The sequence below is a fragment of the Petromyzon marinus genome, chromosome 8 (genome assembly GCF_048934315.1).
Source record: "Petromyzon marinus isolate PM22_M1 ecotype Great Lakes invasive population chromosome 8, UKy_Petmar_22M1.pri1.0, whole genome shotgun sequence".
Taxonomy (NCBI): domain Eukaryota; kingdom Metazoa; phylum Chordata; class Hyperoartia; order Petromyzontiformes; family Petromyzontidae; genus Petromyzon; species Petromyzon marinus.
In genome coordinates this window covers 16,192,355-16,216,118 of record NC_133674.1, presented here as the reverse complement: position 1 = coordinate 16,216,118, position 23,764 = coordinate 16,192,355, and the positions used below count along the sequence as shown (strand labels likewise).

At 51.0% G+C, this 23,764-nt stretch overlaps 1 long non-coding RNA gene across 1 annotated transcript; it reads left to right on the top strand.

Moving 5' to 3' along the window:
- The first annotated feature begins 455 nt into the window (after window positions 1-455).
- Window positions 456-23,222, top strand: LOC116940294 (uncharacterized). Its single transcript, XR_012941278.1, has 3 exons — window positions 456-1,106; window positions 2,657-2,790; window positions 19,983-23,222. It is a non-coding gene; the product is annotated as an uncharacterized LOC116940294 (long non-coding RNA).
- Window positions 23,223-23,764: the final 542 nt, after the last annotated feature.

Sequence of the window (23,764 nt, the reverse complement as noted above, 5' to 3'; positions counted from 1 at the left end):
GTTAAAAGTAGGAATTTGGCACAGCTTACAGGCGAAGCTGTGGTCTATAATGAGAAACAAAAATATATAACATATATTGTGAATACGAAAACCCAAAAGTTGAGAAATTGGGCCCCCTGGAATGATTGCCCCGAGGGAGAGGCTGGCTTCGCGCACGGGGAAATGTCAGCCAAAGCGCTCTAAAGTGCCTCAAACCTTCTGCTTAGACTGCAATTCGCCTCCCGTGGAGTGTGACGGAGAAATGGAAAGAAGACGGCCTAAGCGCGTTTCCGGTTACGAGTGAAACAAAGACAAAGGTGCATCCCCACCCGTGTAGCCTTAACGGACTGGTGGGGCAAGTGCGGTTAGCGAGTATCGCCTATAAAGGCCGGGACGGCGCACGAGGGAGTGGGTGGCCAGCACCGCACCCGGCCGCCTTTGTCTCCCTCGTGACGATGTTTACGCACCGCACCAAGTATACATTTGAAGCTTGGCCGTGAGCGGGAATCGAACTCGGGTTTCATTCCTGAGTTGCGTAGCCTACGGAGACAACGTACGAACACAGCACGTGAACAAACATACTTTGATCAAATCCACTGCTGGATGATACATCTGACACTCCCCCCCCCCCCTCCCCGAAAGCGCGGGACCTGGGGCGCTCGCTCCGATTCGCGGGACCCTCGGGACAGCCCTGCACCCAGCTGCGAGATGAATGCGTTACTCGCGCATTACACAGCCGCCGATGTCCTCGTTAAAAGCGAGGCCGCGCTTACGGCACGGGCTGCTACCCTTCCCTCCCTCTCTCTCTGCACGTTTTATTAATTATCCATCAGTGCAAATGACAATTAAGCCTTTACACGCTGCACCTGCCCGATGATTGTTAAACGCGTCCCACGTGATGGAATGAGCCCTGATTTGAAATCATGCTCGAGGACACCTTCCTTGTTAGCCTTTGTGCTGTGTACGTGTCGTGTACGTGTCGTGTACGTGTTGCGCGCTTGTGTCGTCTGTGTGCACAGCAGGGAGCACAGGTGGTGCATCTGCCAGTCATCTCGAGCAACCCATAACGCCTGGGTCTGTCCCGTGACCTGCCAGCAGCGAGCCTTCTGCTCTTCGCGTGATGTAACGTATGTATATTGAACTTCTTTTGCACCGTACGCAGCCAGCCGTGCTCATCGAAGGCGCCAGGGGAAGGACTACAAACTTAACACAAACATCAGTGACGGCCGCAACATGCACCTAGCCTGGCACAAGCGATGCGGCGACGTGACCGCCACTGAGTGTGACAAAAGCTTGCCCCGAATGCCTGTGCAGGCTACACGGGGGGGGGGGGGGGGGGGGTGATCTGTTTCGTGTTTGTGACAAGGACGGAAGGGCGTGGTGCTCGCAACGCCACGCATTTGCCGGCCTTCATAGGTGCCCTCTATCGGTACTTGCCCCCCAAGAGTCCGTCGAAGGCTTCACGTGGATGGGGGGGGGGGTGATCTTTCTCTCTGCCCCCCTCTGCACCGCACCACGTGGCGCGCAGAGAGGAGCTGCTTTGAACTGACGATGTGCACATTGTGGCACGCGTGTCCGTGCGCGCCCTCCGGTGACGAAGCCGATTCTCAAATTAATGTCAACATCTTCTTTGGTTCTTTCGGTAGAGTCGCGTAGAATGAGAATAAAATAATAAATTGATAAAATAAAATAACACAATAAAATTATCACGACGTTTCGGCCACAACACAAGCGGCCGAAACGTCGTGAGAATTTTATTGTGTTATTTTATTTTATCAATGTATTATTTTATTCTCATTCTACGTGACATTACCGAAAGAACCAAAGAAGATGAATCCTTGCAGTCACGAAAGCTTTAAATCGAAATTTAATGTCAACATCTCGCGCGCTTCCCCGCGTGAATGTTTTTGCATTCGCGTGCAAATAAAAAAAACCCATATATCGCGCGGCGCCCATTTATCTCTCGCTGACGTCAGGCGTGAGTTGTTTCGCAATCATCGGGCGCGTTCGGCGCGCAACCACCTAATTTGCATGTATAACGTAAGCGACGGCGCTTGCGAGAAGCCCCGTCTTTACGCAAGAGTAATTACGTGCGATGCGCGTGGAGCGGTGGCGCAGTGGTTAGCGCGCACTGTGCAATGAATTTGGCCAAACCCGAGTTCGATCCCCCCAGTAACACGAGCGGCGAGTGACATCTGAAAAATGTCTTTGGAAAATCCACTTCACCAACCCGGCAATGGCCTACGTGGTGAAGTAATGGCCAGAGAACCCCCCCCCCCCCCTCAGTTTAACACGTAGGCTTTCGCGACCAATATCATCCATAATAGACGTTGTTTTGGGTTAGATCGCGTAAATGTGTCGTTAAAACCCGCCACCACCCGCCACAGCCAACTAGTAAGGGTTGTCACGTCAACAGAACGTGGCCAATTCGTCACTAGTACAGCACACCGGTGTGTTGGAGAGCCAACACATCGATTGGAGAGCCAACAGCACCGATGTGCTGTGCTAGTGACGAATTGGCCACGTTCTGTTGACGTGACACCACCCCCCCCCCCCCCCCCCCCCATTGTAACCTCTGTACGGCATGGGAAGGCCTTCGTCCAGTCGTGGATTGGCAGCGATCCGCACATTTCTTGATGTTACTCCGCCTCCTCCTCTTCCTACCCTCTCCGTTCAGGGTGCGGGTCACAGGCGCTGCATGTCCACGGTCGTGTGGGGGGAGCGGTAGCGTGGCGGTCGGCGCGCTGCGCCACGAACCCACGGCCACGCTCGGGGTCTGATGATCTGAACCGCTCCTGGGCCTCAAACGAGGTACTGCGTACAAACATCGCCACTGGGGAAGACAAAGGCGGCCGGGGCGTGGTGCTGGCCACTCACCACTCCCGCCCCCCGGCAATAATAGGATTTGAGGATTTGCCGCTCGCTCACAGCACTTGCCCCCGAGAGCCTACCGAGGCTGTCCGCGTGGCTGGTGGTCTTCGTCCGTGCGCCCGCTTGCCTCGCTGGCTCGGGGAAGCGGCGCTCGCACCTCGCGCGGCCCGCACGCCGCTGCCGCGGGGCGCGAACGTCGCCCGTAAATAACGCGGAGGTGGCGGCGGTGCCGCTGCATCACCGCCGCCGTCGTGGCTCCAGCTGTTAGCTCGTGTGTACACACGCCCGGGGAGTGGTGGTGGTGGGGAGGGGTGGTGGGAAGGAGGGGTGGTGGTGGTGGGGAGGGGGGAGTGGGGGTTTGAGGGGGTGGTGGGGGGGCACTGGAGAGACAAAGGCGGCCGGGCGTGGTGTTGATGGCCACATCGCACCACCGCCCCCACTCACCTTAATCCACCCCCCTTCCCTCGTGTGCCGTGTCGGACTTAATTTGTGCTGCTCGCTGACTGCAACTGCTGACCCACAGTCGTTTGGCAAGGCAACACATGGCGGCGGGGGTCTTTGTGCACCGGGGAGACAAAGGCGGCCGGGCGTGGTGTTGTCACCCCCCCCTCAACCTCTCTCGTGTGCCGTGTCGGCCTTAATGGGTGCTGCTCGCTGACTCCACTTTACCCAATCGTCGGCTAAGGCTATACGGGGGGAGGAGAGGGCTTTGTCTTTGTGCCCGTGAGTAGAAGGACGCGGATTGCATCGCGGACTCGGCCTGGAACAGACGTGGGTGGCTCTCCTCTTACGCGTGAGGCTCCGCGCGCGTTGTCGCTTTGTCTTCGTATTCATGTCGTGGGGAGCGGTGGTGGAGCGGTTAGCGCGCTCTTGCTAAGAACTCGGCAGAGACCCGAGTTCTATTCACGCTCCTGTTGTTGTGGAGTAACTCATGCAGCCAGCTATGGCTCTAGGGTTTGGTATTACATATTATTTATGTATTTTATTGCAAAAAATCCGGTCAGTCCCTATGATCACTGTTACATTGCATTTACGGCTTTATTTTGGTGATTTCGAAAAGTTTTTTGGTTTGGCCTTGTTTTTGTTTGTTGTAGTACGGAGTTAGACTGATGGCCTTAATCTTAGTTGTCTTGTTGTTGTTGTTTGACTTGCATTCCACTGGGATTTTTGCACACAGCGTTGGTGTACGGTGCTTTTCAGGAATATTTTGATGTTTTTTCCTGGATTTTCTGTTTACACAGTCACACATAGTCACTTTAAGATGTTTTTTCTTGTTCATGTTTTTGTTTTTTGTTTGTTGCGGTTGCACCCGATTCAAGAGCCGAATGGCTCACAGGGCTATACCAAATAAATTGAACTGAACTGACCAACAACACCCAGTGACGATTGTCTGAACCGGTCCTGCCCCCCCCCTCCCCACAGGTCGACTCGGCATCAAATGATCGCCTGTTGTGGTGTGTAGTAAACATCGCCACGAGGGAGACAAACTCGGCCGGGTGTGGTGTTGGCCACCCACCCCCTCGTGTGCCGTGCCGGTCTTCATGGGTGCTTGTCGCTATGAAGACCCAACAGTCTATTGAGGCTTTACAGGGGTGGGTGGGTTGTGTCTTTGCGTAGGAGTGAGTGTATCTTTATGGATATGCTTGGGTGTATTTTGCCCGTCTTGTGAGTTTATGGGTGTATGTTTGTATTTGTAAGTATACACTACCTATATTACGTGTGTTTTTAGTGGTTCGTTCACTGTCAACTAGGGTTCGATCCCTAGTCATGTCCTACAACCGCAGTGGCAAGTCGCACCCGAACCTGCGCAGGCCCTCCCTTAGGTAGACTCAGCCTGAACAAATATAGTACTTCAGAACTGGTGAAACAAAAGCGGCCGTGCGTGGTTTTGGCGACACTACAGTCGCAATAGGGGCTGACTAAAATGTACAGTCCCTAAGATAAACAAGGCTCAACGGGGACTATGTGTGGTATGTGCGTGTGTGGGGAGCGGTGGCGCAGTGGTTAGCGCGCTGCGATCCTAGTTCGATTTCTGCTCATGACCAGTAACGGTGGAAAACATCTGAACCCTGGTTCGAGTCGGCCTAAAATTAGTACCTAGTGCTGGTGGGTAAACATCGCCACTAGGGGAGACAAAGGCGGTCGGGCGTGGTGCTGGCCACCCACCCCTTACTGTGCCGTGTAGGCCTTCATAGGTGCTCGCTGATTGCACTTGCCCACTACAATCTGTGTTAAGGCAATGCGGGGGATCTTTGTCTTTGTGCATCTGCGTGCGTGCGGATGGTTGACGGTGGCGTTCTGGTTAGCGCACTGCACCACGCACCCCTTGACCCGAGTTCTATTCCCGGACACAGCGAATGCCGCCGGTGGCGAGAAGAAGACATTTGAACCGATCGCGGACCGCCCACCTGGCTCGACTCGGCTTTAAACGAGTGCCCGTTGACGGCTGCGTGGCCACCGGTAACGGGGGAAACAAAGGCGACCGGGCGTGGAAGCTGACGGCAGCACACCACGTCGTGTGCCGCTCCGGCCTTCATAGGAGGGTGCTCGCTTTACAGCACTTGCCCCAGTAGTATTACGTAGGCTACGTGGGAGATCTTTGTCTTTATTAGTGGGGGGGATAGAGAGGGAGAGGCGGCGTGAGTGCGAGTTATAATTAAAATAAATACCCCCTGTGTCTTTAAATATACATGCACTCGAAGCGGGGCCAGCGAGACCCACGTGTGTGTGCGCGTAACCACCTACACCGGGCTGAAAGGGGCATTAACGGGGGGCATTACCCCAAAGCGGCATAAGTATAGGGTGTGTGTGCGGGGATGTTGCGACGGAGTATTCCGAGACTAACGTGCACTTAGCCCGTAAATGTTTTATGCTGCTGCTGGCTGGCTGGCTGCCGTGGCTGCCGTGATCATTTCACGGAAGCGTATTTTGTTAGCTGACGTCCGTTTCTCTCTCCGTGTCGTGCGCGCGCGGACGCACGCGATCAGCTGCGTGGTCCGGTGTAAGGCTGTCTGTCTGTCTGTTATGTATGTTGAACTTCTTTCACACCCTACGTAACCAGCCGTGCTAATCGGAGGTCCGGGACGGGGGAGGGGGAAACAAACTAAACACAAAAAGCAGTTTTAAAGAATAGAGTTTTCAATCTATCTAGGTGCTGTTGTTGACGTTCACATCTTTATCTACGATTTGTGTGGAATTGAATTTGAGACCGTGCGTTGTTTAATACGAGGGGGGGGGGAGTTATTGTGTCGCACGTTCAATCATCCATCCCCCACCCACCTCCCCGCCCGAATGTTTTTGTTTGTTTAATAGGGAAAACGTAATTAAAGAGAACGGGCGCAGCTGGGGAGACGAGAGAGAATATCAGCCGATACAGACGCGAGAGGATGTTTATATTGAAGTGCTCGTGCTGAGCGATATCGCATGTCGCGTGCTGTGAAGATGCTGCCGTGGTTCACAACGTGCATAGATGCGAGCGTAATAGCGTTCTATGTCAATGTTATAATGATCAAGTTGCCGATTTTGTTGAACCGGGTGAGAACTCGAAAATAACGTACAGCAATAAAGCAAATATATTTTTTTTTATTATAAACTATGTATAAGTTATATACAGCTCTTTTTCAGAAGCGACCTTGCCACATATGATAGCTAAACGCAGTGGCTTTATCATGTGGAAATGTATTGCAGCCAAATATTCTAAAACAAGAGATTATAAACAAGCAAACAGATGTCGTGGTTGTTGTTTGGCCGTACTTCACCACGCTGGTTTTAGTGCCATGTGTTCAGATAGTATGGTGCGAAAGAAGTTCAACGTCCATGTAAAAAAAAAACTTTTCGGGAATCAATTTCAGGTGACCGAGTCCATCAAGAAATGCGCTTTCCACAGCGCCACTACTCCCCCGCGTACCTAATAATAGGTTACCCTACAACCATTGCCTTAAATGCTCCACGCACATACACGTGCATGAATACATACACACTGCGCATACACAAGCTATATCGCGCACGTATACCGGTATACGTACATTGCAGCTTGCATGCGTGCATAATACATAGTGTACGTATAGAGTCCCACCACAAGGTCTCTGTGCACTAGCACATTCGTGGCGGTAGTGTATACACTGTTGGACAATTCGAAGCACAAACAACGTGGGTCACGGGATGAGTGGAGACAAGTGGGATGATGGGGTGGGGGGGTTGGTGGATGTTTGTGGGAGGGGGGGGGGATGGAGGGAGGGGGGAGCAGGCAAATGACCTAGTGGCCGCGAGTCTTTCGCTCCGAGTCGCGCTGCTCATAAATGCTCCTCATGATCCACTATAATGTGAGCCCTCGGGTCTCCCGGCTCAGTGTGAAATGGAGGGTCAGAGGTGGTGCTTTGGCCGACCGACTTCCGTTGGGTTCCGCGTGGTGAAGTCGCCACCACGACGACCGCGGAATCGCCGTCGTCGTCATCATCGTGGGCGCGCGATGTAGCCGTGGTATCTGGCAGATCGGCGGGTTTGTTGTCTGCTCGCGTCTTCGAGAGAGAGAGAGCGACAAGAGCGAGAATTCATTTCACGGGCACGTGGAGCCGTGTGACGTACACCACGCGCGCTCGTGCTGGATCGCCAGCAGCTATGACTGCGCACAGACGTCTGTGAACAACTGTGTCACACGTTGTGAGGTTTAACATAATTATAAAGGGGTTTTTTTGGGGGGAGGGGGGTTATATCGCTTAAATGTGTCGTTAAATCCGCCACCACCCGAAATAACCAATTAGTAAGGTTTGTCACGTAAACAAGCCGTGTCAATTAGTAAGTACGTTGGAGAGTAAACCCACAACATTTACAATTCGAGTACCCGTGACGTTTCGTCGGTGATTACAACCACTGACCATTCGCCTTTACTCGACTCTATATACAAGGCAAAGACAGAATTCCCCCGTATAGCCTTCAACAAAATATTATGGCAAGTGCTGTTCGCGAGCACCTATGAAGAGTTGGCACGGCTCATGAAGGGGTGGTGGGTTGCCAGAACCACACGCCCGACCGCCTTTGTCTCTCTAGTGGCGATATTTACACACTGCACCAGGTACTCGTGTAATGCTGAGTCGACCTAGGGGAGGCCCAGGATGTTCGTCACTGATGTTGGTCATGAGCAGGAATTAAACTCGGGTCACCGGGTTCGTAGCGCGCAGTGCGCTAACCACTGCCACCACCGCTTCCCATACGTGTCACGGAGACGCGTGGAGATTCATTAATCCGTATCGATTAAGTTAACGGATCGAATCGCACGAGTAAAAGTCGATTATTGTTCGTCGTTGCAACGGGTCCACGTGACCCCTTGCAGACACTAGTGACCGCTACAGTCGTTGCAACGTGAAGGTAAAACACTAAATTCTTAAAATCGCGACAATTTTTTAAAAAAATCAGCGAGTAGCGACGTGGTCAAATGAAGGCAGCTTAACAAAGTTTCTGCGAGACTTTCAAAACTGTGTTCACTCAAATAAACGCAAGGCAAGACTTTCTGGGTATCTTCAGCGGAATCGGGCTTTGACAAATACTCGACAGGTATCGCTGACCCTTACACCAGATGCACTCCCCAGAGAACTCCCCATCACCCCGCGGGGTGCCTGCCGTTTCTTCTCGTCCGGGGGTACGAACGAGGCCGCTTTCGAACAAGCGCGCGCGCGCAACACGCGGAGAGCAAATGCGCTCGACGCGCTAACCTCTCACTCGCATCGATACGAATGTTGTTAAACATTGAACACAAAGTGTTCTCCTCTGTATGTGAACCACGTATAGCGGCGCGCGTCTTCGTGCTGAGGCAGCTGCGCTTGGCTGCGGAACGTAGATTCGCATTTTAAATCGCAATACAAAAAACTATTTTTTAAATGTTGTTCTCTTGCAGCCTTCTCTTGCAGATTCTGCTCGTCGTCAGCAGCTGAACAGATTTCCCCGGGCGGAGCCAGGGACTCGGTGTTTGTCTGACCCGGGTCACCGGGACTCGCGTGTGTATTGGGACTAGGTGTGTGTATTGGGACTGGGGTGTGTATTGAGCACGGGGGAGGGAGCGCTGCTGGATAATTAAAGCAGCGCAAACGCCGATTAAAATCCCCGCCGCTACGCAAACACGGCAATCCACAAAAGCTGATCGCGTCCAGATGAGACGCATTCATCCCACTCCGCCCCACCGACCACCCCCACCAACCACTGCAACCAACCACAGCCCAACGCACTCTGCTATCCTAATCCATCCCTCCCTCCCATACTCGGCCCAGCACCCTACCTACCACCCAGCAAGTCCACCTTCCTGCTCATCCAACAAGCGCCCCGCTGGGGTTGGAGGGGTGACCCCCCCCTCCTCCTCCCGCCACGTCTTGGTCATCATCACAAAGACGCACACCACGGCGTCTTTTGCCCGCTCGCCCCACCCCCGCGGGGGTTGTGTTTGTCTTGGGTCTGTGGCGACCACGACGACCCGGGGCCAGGTCGTGTTGACGCTGCGTGCGCGCACATCGAGGGGGGGGGGTGGGGGAAGGAGGGATGGTGACGGGGGAAGGAGGGGGGTGAGGGGGGGGGCATCCACGAGCGGAGATGGCGCGCGAGGCCGGGAGAAGCGAGGTCCAGTGAGCGAGGAGAGAGACGCTCCGTGCGGACGCGGAGGCAAAGCGACAATGCAGTCGCAGCGAGAGAGCGATGTGTTCTCGTCGAAGCGAATCGGTCACGGGCCCCCCCTCCTCTCTCTATCTGTGTGTGCGGACATAGCCTCCCAGCGGCGTCAGATCCAAACCCACAGCGATGCGCATGTGTTTGCGTTTTGTACGAATCGATTTGCGTTCCTCTTGTTTTGTCGTTAGGCCCGCCGTGCTCTGCGGAGTGAGCTGACGCGTGTGTGTGTACACATACGCACGTGTGCGTGTACACACACACGCGTGTGTGTGTGTATACACGCACGCGTGTTTTCGGATCTCCATCATCCAAGAATGGAAAGATCTGCCGAAGCAAATGAGTCCATTTAAAAATATATACACTCACACATATAGTATATTTGGATGCGTGCAGACACACGCACGCATGCGTGTAGCGGCACTAGGGCCATCGTGTGCAGTGGAAGAAAACAAATTTAAACAAAAAATACCACGATGGCTCTGATCCATCTCGCCTGGGCCTATTACGGGGGGAGCGGGCGAGTGAATGCGAATTTGTGCAGAAGGCGCCACCGCCTCGCATGGGCAGAGGCAACGAACGAGTTCAATAGCAGCAGCAGCATCATCATCATCAACTCGCCAAGTTACTGCGTCTTGACAAGACGGTGGTGCCGACCAATGCGCCTGGAGGAAGCTCCACCACCACCACCACCACCGCCGCCAGCACCATCACGCCAGGCTGGAGGTATGCGCGACGCTGACCGCACTCGGCCCCCCGCGTCTCTTCTGGCAGCCAGGCAGCTCGTAAATTCTCGAGACTCTCGTGTGCCCACGTCTTCTCGTGTTCCCCAGCCGCCCAGCTGACTTCTCTCTCTCTCTGCGTCTCTCATCATCATCCACGCGGTGTTGTTCAAGCACCACATGAGGTCAAATCCACTCGTCTCCCATTCTGCTGCTCCTCTCCCCGTCGCCTCTTTTTGCCCCCCCCCCGGCTCCTCTCCCTGCCCCCCAAATTATTATAATCTTGCTCACTTCAAGAAAACGTATTGAAGGCGTATATATATGTTACAACTTGAATAGTGGTGTTTGTTGCTGGCCGCGTGACGTTTTTAGAATGTGTGGCCTGTGCTCAGCAAATGTGTATATATATACTAATATAATATATTAACATAGTATATAATATAGTATATATACACATAATATGTAGCTAATGGATTTGCGAATCGTGTGCTCCTAGACCTAGCAAGTTGCGTGCGCTCGTGAATATCGTTCTAACAACGATATTCACGAGCTCCTAGACCTAGCATTTGGAATCGACTAAATAGTTTAGTCTGGAGTCTCGCTTGTCCCGCATTAACGAGAATACAGTACCGTATACAGCAAATACGTTGATAGTTTTAAAGGACATTTAAAAACGAACAAATGTCATTAAAACTTTCTGAATGTCAGCCGCACATGCAATTACGTTGCTTTTTTTGCAATAGTGAGTTTGCAAGAGCGTAACTTATGATGAGTTGGATACGGAATGGTAAAAATTGTATTTAATGAGCCTACGTTTAAACGTTATGGAACATCGTAAAGATACCACGCGCACCCCAGTTGTTAAATCATACTTCACCTCGTGCATCGCATTCACAACAAAATGGTCAATAACACCGTGGCCTTAGCAAGAAAAGAATAAAATAGTCGACGTTTCGGGCGATGACCCTTCCTCATCGCACACGGCTCATAATAATGTTACGGTAGTATACGATTCACCTACTTGTCCATGCATTGCGGCATTTCAAAATTCTCCCCGCGGTTGAAATTGCATCCGAGAGTCATTAGGCCCAGCTCTTAACCCTCGAACTGAATAGCAACCGACGAACGAGATCAAGGAGTGCGCGTCAATGTATGTATGTGTGAATACTTTAAGAAGCTCGCGTTATATAAATATAGTGCTATACAGGTGACGGAGTGTGTGCGCGCGAACCGTCGTATTCAAAACACAAACTGTTGGCAGTGACGCCGTACGCGACTTCCGTGAACTCATTCTGCCGCCGTCATTAACACGGACGGATAGACGTCCGTCGGGTTGCGAGAACGTTAGTCCCGCGTTAGGCTTAGAGCAGCGGCCAGCGTGTGTGTGTGTTTGTATGTGCGGTGTGTTGAACTTATTTCGCGAACCGTGCTGATGCTGCGTTGGCTCGCCATTGACGAGACTCCCGACACACACCCCGTCAACAAGGAACACCGCGGCGTTACACAGTGTACACGTTTCGTAGTTTCACTCCCACACCCACCAAACTTACAAAAAGAGTCCACCGCAAGCTTGTGGCCGTGGCAAAGCGAATTTTAATGTTTTCCCCCTTCTGTAAGAACAATGCCCGTCGAGAAGGAGTGGGCATATAGGACCTTGCGGATGGCAATGTACTAATTCTCCAGATATCAGAAGCCTCATTTATACTGGAGGAATCCGATGAGCTATAAAGCTCTTTTTGACAGATGTCCAGTCGGGGCGGGTGAGAATGTTACAACAACGAACAGTACAAAAATATAATAGATGTGTGACCTCATGCACTTATACTAACCATCTATATTAACCATATACACTAACCCAGTGTATATGGCATAATCCACATCTACTATACACCAACCATCTATACTAACCAGCCGGTGTACACTTAAGGTGTATGGACAATTCTCCCTTACACCGACTGGTGTTAGTGTATATGGTTAGTGTATATGGTGAGTGTATATGGTTAGTTAAAGTTAAAGGTTTATTGAAAACAGAAATGGGCATGCAAAGGGGAAAACAAAACAATGTTAAGGGGTCAATTAATTGGGAGGGAGGTCACAAGACATCTGGGCTGGTGTTGTTATAATAATTATATGTATAATTATTTTATGTTATATATAATTATTATAGGGTAATGAAGGATGGTTCCATACGAAAAATTGCGCTGTCGATCAATTCAAGGTGTGGGTTTACACAATTAAGACGACAAAGTTACGTAACAAGTAAACGTTTGACTCTTGCTTGTCAAATGGTTGTATTGTCAGGACATTTGTTGGGCGTTTCCTGGAATCTTTACAAGTTTATTTGTAATTTGGTGCACTGTAGAGTATTATAGCGTTGATTTGTTCAAATGTATAGAAGCTCGTGTGTACATGATAGCTTATTGTTGAGATTAAATTATTGCATCCTAATGGACGCGTCCTCAGTTATAGAGTGGACCTCATTAAGATTATCCTGAATTTACATGTTTACGATGTTATTATAATTATTAGAAACAGCGTTAGTTCCCTCGAGCTGTTTATTAATTGGAAATAAATAATGACAAATTGCTGCCTAATTAGATTGTTTAACTGCAGGATTTCGCGTAGAAGTGTTCTGCTGTGTTTATTACCAACACCACCCCCATCACCACCACCAAAGATAAAAGACAAATATCCCCTCCTCCCCCCGTACAGCCTCAACAGAATGTTGGTGCCAAGTGCTGTTAGCGAGCACCTATTAAGTGCCGTCACGGCACACGAGGTGGGGGGGGGGTGGCCAGCACCACCATCATCGCCGAGTCTCCCAACGCGTCTCTGTCGGTGTGTGTAACATTTCACGTCGGCCGCTCTCACGGAACCTGACCATCCAACCCTGTCGCGCGTGATTTTAAAGTTCAACGTGACAAGTGTTGTGATGATGCTGCTGCGGCGCATAGGAACAAATAACTTTTAAAAACAACAACAACCACCGCCCCACATTCATTCATCAACAGCGCGGTCCTGAAAGGGGGAAGACTCTAGGTGTGTGGAATAGGCGGCGTGGTGCTTCTTCGTGGCGATGAAGTAGGGCCATTGCCAGAAACGTCGGCTATTATGAAAAAAAACCCTTTCCTGTTCGGGCAATGTTGTTGAAGAACTGTGTTGGAAATGTCACGACAAGTCGCAAAACCCCCGAAGCTGCTGCTGATGCTGCTCATGCTGCTGCTGTTGCTGCTGATGATGCTGCTCATGATGATCCTGCTGATGCTGCTGCTCATGCTGCTGCTGTTGCTGCTGATGCTGCTGCTCATGATGATCCTGCTGATGCTGCTGCTCTTGCTGCTGCTGTTGCTGATGCTGCTCATGATGATCCTGCTGATGCTGCTCATGATGATCCTGCTGATGCTGCTGCTGATGCTGCTGCTGATGATGCTGCTGTTGATGATGCTGCTGTTGATGATGATGCTGCTGCTGCACAACTCAAGATTGCGCAGCCGTCTCCGACAACCCCACCGCCCCGTACAGTGCAGGCCCCGGTGTCGGGTCGACCCCTCGGCCAGGTCTCTCCAACCTCGCAGGGGATTCACGACCGGTGTGTGTAGAGGGGTGAAGGTGTGTGTGTGTGTGTAGAGGGGTGTGTAGAGGGGTGTGTGTGTGTAGAAGGGTGTGTGTGTGTAGAGGGGTGTGTGTGTAGAGGGGTGTGTGTGTGTGCGTTGTGTGTAGAGGGGTGAAGGTGTGTGTGTGTGTGTAGAAGGGTGTGTGTGTGTGTAGAGGGGTGTGTGTGTGTAGAGGGGTGAGGGTGTGTAGAGGGGTGAGGGTGTGTGTGTGCGCGTTGTGTGTAGAGGGGTGTGTAGAGGGGTGTGTAGAGGGGTGTGTGCGCGCGCGTTGTGTGTAGAGGGGTGAAGGTGTGTGTGCGGTGTGTGTAGAGGGGTGTGTGTGTGTGCGGTGTGTGTAGAGGGGTGAGGGTGTGTGTAGAGGGGTGTGTGTGTGTAGAGGGGTGTGTGTGTAGAGGGGTGTGTGTAGAGGGGTGTGTGTGTGTGTGTGTGTGTGTGTGTGCGGTGTGTAGAGGGGTGAGGGTGTGTGTAGAGGGGTGTGTGTGTGCGGTGTGTGTAGAGGGGTGAGGGTGTGTGTAGAGGGGTGTGTGTGTAGAGGGGTGAGGGTGTGTGTGTGTGTGCGCGCGTTGTGTGTAGAGGGGTGAGGGTGTGTGTGTGTGCGGTGTGTGTAGAGGGGTGAGGGTGTGTGTAGAGGGGTGTGTGTGTGTAGAGGGGTGAGGGTGTGTGTGTGTGTGCGCGCGTTGTGTGTAGAGGGGTGACGGTGTGTGTGTGTGCGGGTGTGTAGAGGGGTGTGAGTGTGTAGAGGGGTGAGGGTGTGTGTAGAGGGGTGTGTTTGTGTGTGCGGGGTGTGTAGAGGGGTGAGGGTGTGTGTAGAGGGGTGAGGGTGTGTGTAGAGGGGTGTGTGTGCGGTGTGTGTAGAGGGGTGTGTGTGTGTGTAGAGGGGTGAGGGTACGTTACTCTTGAGTGTGGCCTTTGTTTTGTTCCTACGTTGGTTCTCCCGTGGAGTTCCAAACATGCGCTGGACCTCGAAGTTGTATTATAACTTTTTGGAGATTAAAAAAAGTAACCTAATATAAAAGTTTAGGTCAAAGGTTGCCGCGGCTTCGAATATTTCGGCTGCTGTTGCTGCTGTGAGTTTCCCCTAACAATGAGACTGAATGAAAAGCACACACAGATACAACTTCACTCTCGACACATGATACGGGGCATTGCCGATAACTTCCCAGACACGAGGGCACATGCAGAAACACATTTTAACGATGAGATTATTTGGCGGTGATGCTGCTGCTGTTGCTGCTGAATTTGCAGTGGCGCACAAGCACAATGAATAATAATGATTACAAATTTGAAAAAAACCTAGATGTTATTGGCAAGTGCACTTCACCAACGTAATGGGGACCCTTTTCAGTAGCCTGCAACAACACCGCACACAATTATTTTCGTGCAATATTAATGTGTAGATTTTGTTAAAATACATACAACTGTCAACACATTCGTCAACCACACTGTGTGTGTGTGTAGAACTGAATGAAAAAAAAACATGATAAACGACGTTTCGGGCAACAAGCCTCCTTCGTCTTAATAGCACACCACTTATTCTAATAGTATATTGGGCACGTACCGGCAAATGCGAATGCTAACGTCTTGACACACGTTCTGCGTGTGTGCCCTCCGCATAAAAGGGTTCCAGAAAGTTTTCGCTCCGTAAATGCTTTGTGCGTATAACGAGAAGGAAATTCCCGCAACGTTTAAAAGTTTAGAAACTGTTTTACATATTTACATGCAGAGTTGTGCAAACTCACGTCCGAATTTACGGCTCAGGTCTTAAGCGTCAGGCGCACCGGCTCGTGCACAGTCGGGGGCAGTGGTGGCGCAGCGGTTAGGGTACTGGGCGATGAACCCAGCCAACCTGAGTTCGATGCCCAGCCACGGCTAACATGAGCGGCGAGTGAGAGGTGTGAACCAGTGCTTGGGTGAAACCCTCCACCAAACCTGCATTGACCAGCGTGGTGAAGTATGGTCCTACCCCGACCCCCACCCCCCCCAGTATCGACCTGGCGTCGGCAGGGAGGCACTCATCCAGCAGTGGATTGACAAAGGGTTATAAATTAAACCTGCTATTAAACGTCACGATACCCATATATACACACACGAGGATAATTTCATGCTCATAGGACATTTATTTACTGGCTACACGTAGCCACTATATATTAGTACATATATATTTGTGCATATGTATTGCTCGGCTAACTAGAACGTTTATTTGTTAACTTTGCATCCCTAATTGTTTATAGTTATGGGTTCTATAGCCCCAAGCCGACATAGCGCTATATTCTTGCTTTTAATGTGCATATTATTCCGAATATTAACCCGACAGATATGGATATGATGGTAATACAAGTTAGTTGTTCCATGACACTCTGGGGTTAAACACCAGACTAACGTCACCCTAACGTTGCGCAGCCTGCAGCATAAATCACTTGCAAGAATAAACTTCTGTATTTCAACCGACTTGCCAAGTTAATATAAATACAATCGATTAATACATTAGTGAACACTTTAATCCCAAATCATTTAGAAGACGTCAACGCATCGCTGGATAAAAGCCTCACCACGCCGTGTCAGTCACGGGGGGTTGTTTGGCCATACTTCACCACCCTGGCCAATGCGGATTGGAGCACTAATTGGGGTGAGGGGGGGGTCACGATTGTTTCAGACATCACTCGACTCGACTGTTAGCGCAGTGGTTCAGTTCCGGCGACCCGAGTTCGAATCCGACCCACGGCGAACATTGATGGCGATTGATATCTAAACCGGTCCTGCATGGGTCCTCTGACTTGACCTTACATGAGTGTAGTACCTGGTGCATGGGGAGTAAAGGACACTGGGGGGGGGGACAAAGACGGCCGGCCGCGGGGTGCTGTCCACACCACCTGTCCATGTGGTGCCGTACCGGCCTAAATAGGTGCTCGCAAACAGCCCCATCCCTCAATAGTGCGTGCGGCGAAACGTGTTGGCGCAAGTCATTCCTGGAACGTGCTCCGACCCCCGCTCGCTTAAGTTCGACTCCCGGCCATGGATAATTATCATTCACTGGCTAAAGATATCTCGAGCACAGCGGAGATATTCGCGCTTGTTCAGGTTACTTCCGCGTGATGTTCGGCGTGATGTCCGACGTTTCGCCGCCAAGCGCTGCGTGTGTTCAGCTACCGAAAGAGTTTCGTGCAGAACAACAACAACGCGTGGTGCAACCCGAAAACGCATCGGACAGCTGTATCCCAAACCTGTCCTATATGGCCTCTTCTCGGGCGACGCGGCCGCCAATGAGTGAGCGTAATACTCGATTCACGCATTTCTTCGAGTCGAGTGAAATACGTGGCAGCGGGGGACGTTCGCAGCCCGACCCTTAGAGGCGCACAGCGTTGTGACGCTAAAACAAGACACTCGCAGATGCATTGGCACGTGTCCGATACAGCCCACGCCGAACGCGCATCGATACGCGTTCACGCAACGTACGCCACCGCTATATACGGCACAACAAATTGAGCTTGCGTTCATTTGATTTGTCTCGTCTCGTGATTTGTATTCGCCGATGGCCTCGTTTCGCACGTTTTCCCTGCTATTTTTTTTTACACGGCAGATCCGTCCGCGAAGTGGTTGGCGCTGAACGCAGCGGTAGCAGCGGAGAACAAAACGACAAAAAACCCATCAATGCATGCGGAGAACGAGTGTGTATAACGAGACGTTAGAATGGGCACTTAAGGAACACCGCACTTAATTAACTTTTTTTTCCCCCCCCACGATCGTAAACGAAAACGGGTGCACGAATCGAGCACAAAAAATAAAACTGTGCGAAGATATAACGCGAGATTTGCATGTGAAAGTACACTCAATAGAATTGTCTAACCGGGACCGAGAGCTGGGGACGCCGGCTTTCTAATGGCATCAGCGTCACACTCCGCGCGCTTCCGATTCAAGAGGGGTCCCTGCGTTGTTCGTCTCTATTTGTTGGCGGTAAAAATGACGGACGAAGTCGATTTTCCCATTTCTCTGTTTGCTACGATCGTAGACTTTAACTGTTAATAGGTCGTCTTAATGAGTCGTCCCGTCGAGTAGAACAACAGCTGTAACTTCAATCGGTCACCCGGTTTACCATCGCCCGCGTCGGGGTTTATACGTGACACCCGTTCGGCTTAGAGATTCCACGTAGCTTACACGTCCATCGAAAACAATTGATCGTGAGAATATACACATTGCACTGACTGACGTGGTTACTGGTCGCACAAACCCGCCGACCCCACCGCCCATCAAGTCCATACGATTATCGGGCACGAATACTTTTTTTTAAAGAGTCTGGATCTCGACGGGAAATATGATTTAGTCCACAGCCGATGTATGCCGCCTTCGCGAACGATGTTTTCCAGCAGACTGCTTATAGGCAGGCAACCCCCGGGGCTGGTTTCGACTTTCACAGTCTCAACAGATGATCATCGCTTTCACGACGGTGCAGAATGGGCTTTTCTGCATATTTTCTGTCATGCAAATTCACTGTTACACTGATTGGTGGGTGGAACCAAGCTACTGTTTCTAAAATGGCCAGGCTCTGCTGATGAGACTCAAATCGTCAAAGCCGGCCCAGGGCTTTCCTGCTTAAACAAATGATGCTGGGATATTTTTGCTCCAGAAGGCGGATGGGCCGATTGACTAACCTGTTACAGTACATATACTGCACATCTATTGAACGTTGTTTGACCGTGTGACCGCGTATAACTCGATAAGCGACATCAAATATCAGCAATAACATCAACTTCCTAAAATTAAAGTTTTGTTGTTGGATAAGGAGCAACCTGACTTTAGAAAAATCGATCCAGGAAAAGGACAGTTTGGCGAACACCGCCTCAATGCCATCTGCGAGTCGCAAAGCGGTATATATAACAACAACCGCCATTCGCCACTAAGTGGCGGTGACGTCACCACGACGCTTGTGCCAGGCCATGTGCACCCTGAGGCCACGTGAAATGTCGAACGCCCGCTGGCAGGAGGTCACGGGGCAGACCCAGCTGCCACGGGTCGACTGACTGAGATGACTGGCTGATGCACCACCTGTGCGCCCTACTGTGCCAACCTGCTGTGCTTTAGCCACCCGGCGCTCCGCTCGTTGTTGTGAGCGTCGCTCCTCCGCCCTCCGTTGTTGTTGGAGGGCGACTACCTCCAACTGCCCAGTAGCGTCCTTCACGAGCCTCCTCCACAGAGGTCGATCTTGACACCGCTGGTACCAGTCATCGGAAAGTCCACTCAGCTCCACGTCCTCCTGTACCACATCACTCCATCTCTTCTCTAGCCCGTGCCGTGCCCGCTTTGCCCCCTCAATCCGGCCGAACAAAATGCGGCATTCGGTATATACACACACACACACACAGCGTGCTTCAAAACAATGTTAACACTTCCTAGACTTTACAACAATGCCACAAGAAATGTACCGCTGCCTCCAGGCTCTGGAGCCCACCTGGAGGAAGATTCCAGGCCACGTGTTGACAACGATGGCGAACAAGTGGGAGACTCTTTGACTTTTTGAAGCTATTAACATTTACATTTGTTAGCATGTTGCAGTGTATTATCCCTTCTTTTTCTATTAAAAAAAAGATAGTCCCGTAAAAATGTAAAAAAATATAAGCACCCTGTATATACACATGGCATGTACCGTACAGAGCGGACACTCACAGAGTTGCAAAACACTGTGTATTTGGACAAAGCGAAGTGAGTGGTGGTGGGGAGGGGGCATTCGCTCCGTCGTCTCGTCCATTAATTTGCGGGCACGTGCGCAATTGATTTGAATTCACTCTGTAGAAGTTGTAGCTTCCTCCGATTCTGTCTTCGTCTACACACATTCTTTGGTTCTTTCGGTAAAGTCACGCAGATATAAGAAATAAATAAATATATTTCCAGTTAAATAATAAACATTTTTGTTACAAATCTTTTTTCTATCTACGTGACTTTACCGAAAGAACCAAAGAATATGAATTCCTGCAGTCACGAAAGTTTCAAGTCAAAATTCGCATACACAGTTGCACCTACGGGCATCTATATGTCTTCGTGCACGTGTGTGTGTGTGCGCGTGTCTTTGTGTGGAGGGTGGAGGGGGGGGGTCTTTGTGTGTCTTTGTGTGTTTTCGCGTTTCCCTTAAGCGAGAGCGGACCCCTTTGTTTTGCAGGTGACCCGTGAGCGGAGCTCCGCGCTGGGAATCGCTGAGCCGAGAGAGCTACGCGTGTTGACGCGGGGGAGGGGAGCGACGGCGGTGGCGGGGGGAGAAGCAGGGGAGAGAGGAGAGAGTGGGAGAGACTTCTCTTACTCAGTCAACAAATGCATTGAGCTGCCAACACCACCACCACCACCCTCCCCCGCTTCTTTCCTTGGCCATCAACTCTCACCAGCGGCAGCTAGCCCACTGGTCTCAGGCCTCCCCTAGGTCGACTCAGCCTTAACAGGCTGATGGGGCAAATGCTGTCTGTTTAACGAGGCCCGCACAGGGCACGAGGCAGTGGTTGGCCAACACCACGCCCGGCCGCCTTTGTATCCCACGTGGCGATGTTTACAAATCACACTGGCTACTCATTTTAGGCTGAGTCGACCTAGGGGAGGCCCGGGACCGGTTCAGATCAACGTCACTCACTCACCCATCCACCCACACACGCACACACGCCTTGCCCACCCTCCCCCTCCCGTCGAACACCCCTGCTGTAGAAGCCAAAGACTTTCCACTCCTTCCCCAGAGCGTAAAAAAAAACCACCATCGCATCGTGACCAGCGACCGCGCGTGTTGCCACACCCGGTTGGTACGCTCCGTTTCAGCGGACGCGCACGCGTAGTGCAGAGAGAGAGACGGTAAACGTGTCGTGTGATTAATACGTGTCGTTAACAATAATGGTGAGAAACCCCCGCCAACAACAACAACAAAAGTGAAGGAATACCACCCTTGGGCTACGGACGGAGAGTCCAACAACGGCGCGTGGATTTACCGCGTGCCCCATAACTCAGCGCGGCCCAGTGGCGCGCATCGAGCGCGTGTGTGTATATGGGGGGGGGGGAGAATTTTACGAGATGCAAGCTGTTACACGATTTACATTGATCGTAAACAATCATAAACAATTCACGTATTCGTCTTCGCCGAGTGTCGACATTTGTGGCCAGGTTGCTAACTGAAAAAGAAGCGAATGGCTTGGAGGGCCTTACCTAAGTAAGATTTTTTAAAGTTAATTTGTTTTTATTTTTGGAGTGAATTGTTTACATTGCCTATAATAAGCACTCCTGTCGTGTTTTTAAAATATTATTTGTAGTGACGTTCTGACCCCGTGCCCCTACATGACATTTGTAAAAAGAGCTTTATAGCTCATCGGATTCCTCCAGTAGCAATACATATTCTGATTTATATTTATATATTTTGGGAGAGTTATGATTGTTGCCTTGACAGATTTACTTCTCTGTCGCCAAACTGCTGCATTAATCGATCGTTGTCTTTTGCACGTTGGCAGGAAACCCAAAGCACCCGGAGAGACCCTACGAGGGGATGACGCCATCTCCTGGCCACCTCGTGGCATTTGGACATCTGTGAAATAAAAAAATAGCTTCATAGCTCATCGGATTCCTCCAGTATAAATATATATTCTGATTATGAATTTGGCAGTAGAATTCTGCTGATTTGCGTGAGCATTGCAATTGTCAAAACGCGCGAGCGATTCTGGTATGATGCAAGACTTTACAAATTGTGTGGAAGCCAGAGCCGCCCCAAGGGTACACGGCGAATCGGGGCAACTGCCGCGGGCCCTGCGCTTTGGGGGACCCCCACGCTTCGACGTCACGATGTCAGATGTAATACTTCCGGTTTAGCTTGAAGGCGTCGGGGGCCCACGTGGTGTAGAGTTTGCTCTGGGCCCTGGTGGTAGTGCACGCCTGAGATCCAGTTATTCAGAGGCAAGGGTTGGTGAATCACGTAGCGGTTTGTGAAACTTAACCGGCAAACGCGCTGGGCTGCGAAGTGGCAGATAATTACTGGACATCTGGGGGGGAGGGGGGGAAGCTTCATAGCTCATCGGATTCCTCCAGTATAAATAAATATAATTCTGAATTGGCAGTACGCGATATCGTGGTAATTGGAAGTGTCATCTCTCATGCGGGACGGGATTTCTCTGGGTCCTCCAGTGTCTTCCAGCACGCCGAGCAAAACAATCCCTTGAAATGATTTAAATTGGCCAAGTACCCCAATGTAGGGCCCTTCACGAAGTGTCCTCGCGAGGCTCGGCGAGGCTTTACGGGATTAATAAATGGCATTGCTATTGAATGCGTGAGACTCACCCCATCCTGACCTGCTATGAATAGAGAGCCGTGCGTACTTCGCAACTGAGCAGCATCAAAGACCGACGACTTTGGATTTATCGCGGCGCTGTTTGATAGTATGGCCTACTGTATACTGCATGGGTGTGTAAAAATAAACTAGAATATATACGTTATCACGTAGCCTGTCGCCACCGATATTATGATTCATAATTTATTTTTGGGTCAGACATTGCGTAAAGTAAAACGTGTTGTCGTGCACCCGCCTCCACCCAACACGGGCAATTAATGAAGATTGCGATCGACAATTGATTGTGGGATGCTTTCCAACACACCGGCGGTGCTGCTACTACTGCTGCTGCCCGAAGCAGCAATACATTGCCGCTTTGTTGTTCATCAAGTGACAACTTAATATATTAGCCGTGCAGGGTGGAGGATGGTGTACGACACACATCTTATGTGATCTGCAGTACCCCGCATATAAGGAACGTTGTACACCAATCAAAAAAATATTGTTGTGGTTCCAAGTGTGAGTGTCCGGTGGTTGTCTGGCACGAGTTTGAACCCACCGTGGTGAATATTTTATATATTTCATTTAGCTGCGTCGCTTCGAGCGTTGAGCCAAGGCAGCGGCTTCGTCATTTGCAGCTGAGTGCAGCGGCAGCAGCAGCAGGGTCATCCTCAGGCCGCCGGACACGGATCTGCCGGCAGCGTGCATCACCGTCTCGTCTGCACCCACAGCTGCAGTTCTTGGTTATTGCGAGAGAGGGAAAAGATTTACTTGGATAAGTGACTTTCAGGAGTTGCCTCTATAGCGCCGTGGAGACGTCACTGCTCCGATGTATCATTAAAAATGTGAGCGGCTTCGCAGTGATGCTATTGGGAGTGCTATAATGGAGTTTATGGATACATCTCGAAAGTTTATATATATGTGTATGTGTGCGAAAATATATACAATCGTTGAAGCTTCAAACTCTTGTTGGACAGCCCCAGGACACAGCCCGAAGTTAGGCGTCACTTTAAGTTCATGTCAAAGTGTAAAAAGAAAGTCTATCAAACACTCTGTTCCACGACACGGCAATTGTATTGTACCCATGTTTACTGAATAAACGTGCAAACTGTCGGACGCGTCTGTATCTGCCTGATGATGTCTGGTTCATCCGTCCACCACAGCCAAGCGAGTAGCAGTCAAAGCCGCAAGAATAGGAAGTGGTTGGTCTGCGATGGGGAACTAAACCTACGGAGAGCATTGAGGTCAATTAATGACCCCCACTCATCCACTCCAGGTCACTCGGTGTTCAGTCGTCCCCTCGTCACTGGTCTGTCGCTGTTACAATCGTTACCGTTCCCGTGAACTTCACTCGTTGATGACGCGATTCCTCCAACATTGCCGAGAGGATTCGATCGGCAAGAATGACCGATTTCGTCTCCTGTGTTCAACCACCACACTGCAGGCCACAACCGAGACCGTCAATAGGGGGGGGGGGGTGGGCCAGGGTAAATCTCATTGCATCTGGCACCGTGACGTCAAAGCGTGCCCCCCCCCAAACGCGGGGCCCGGGGCAGCCGCCCTGACTCGCCGTAACCTATTGGACATCTGTGAAAGAGGGCTTTATAGTGCATCGGATTCCTCCGGTATGCATACAGATTTTGATTCTGAACAAC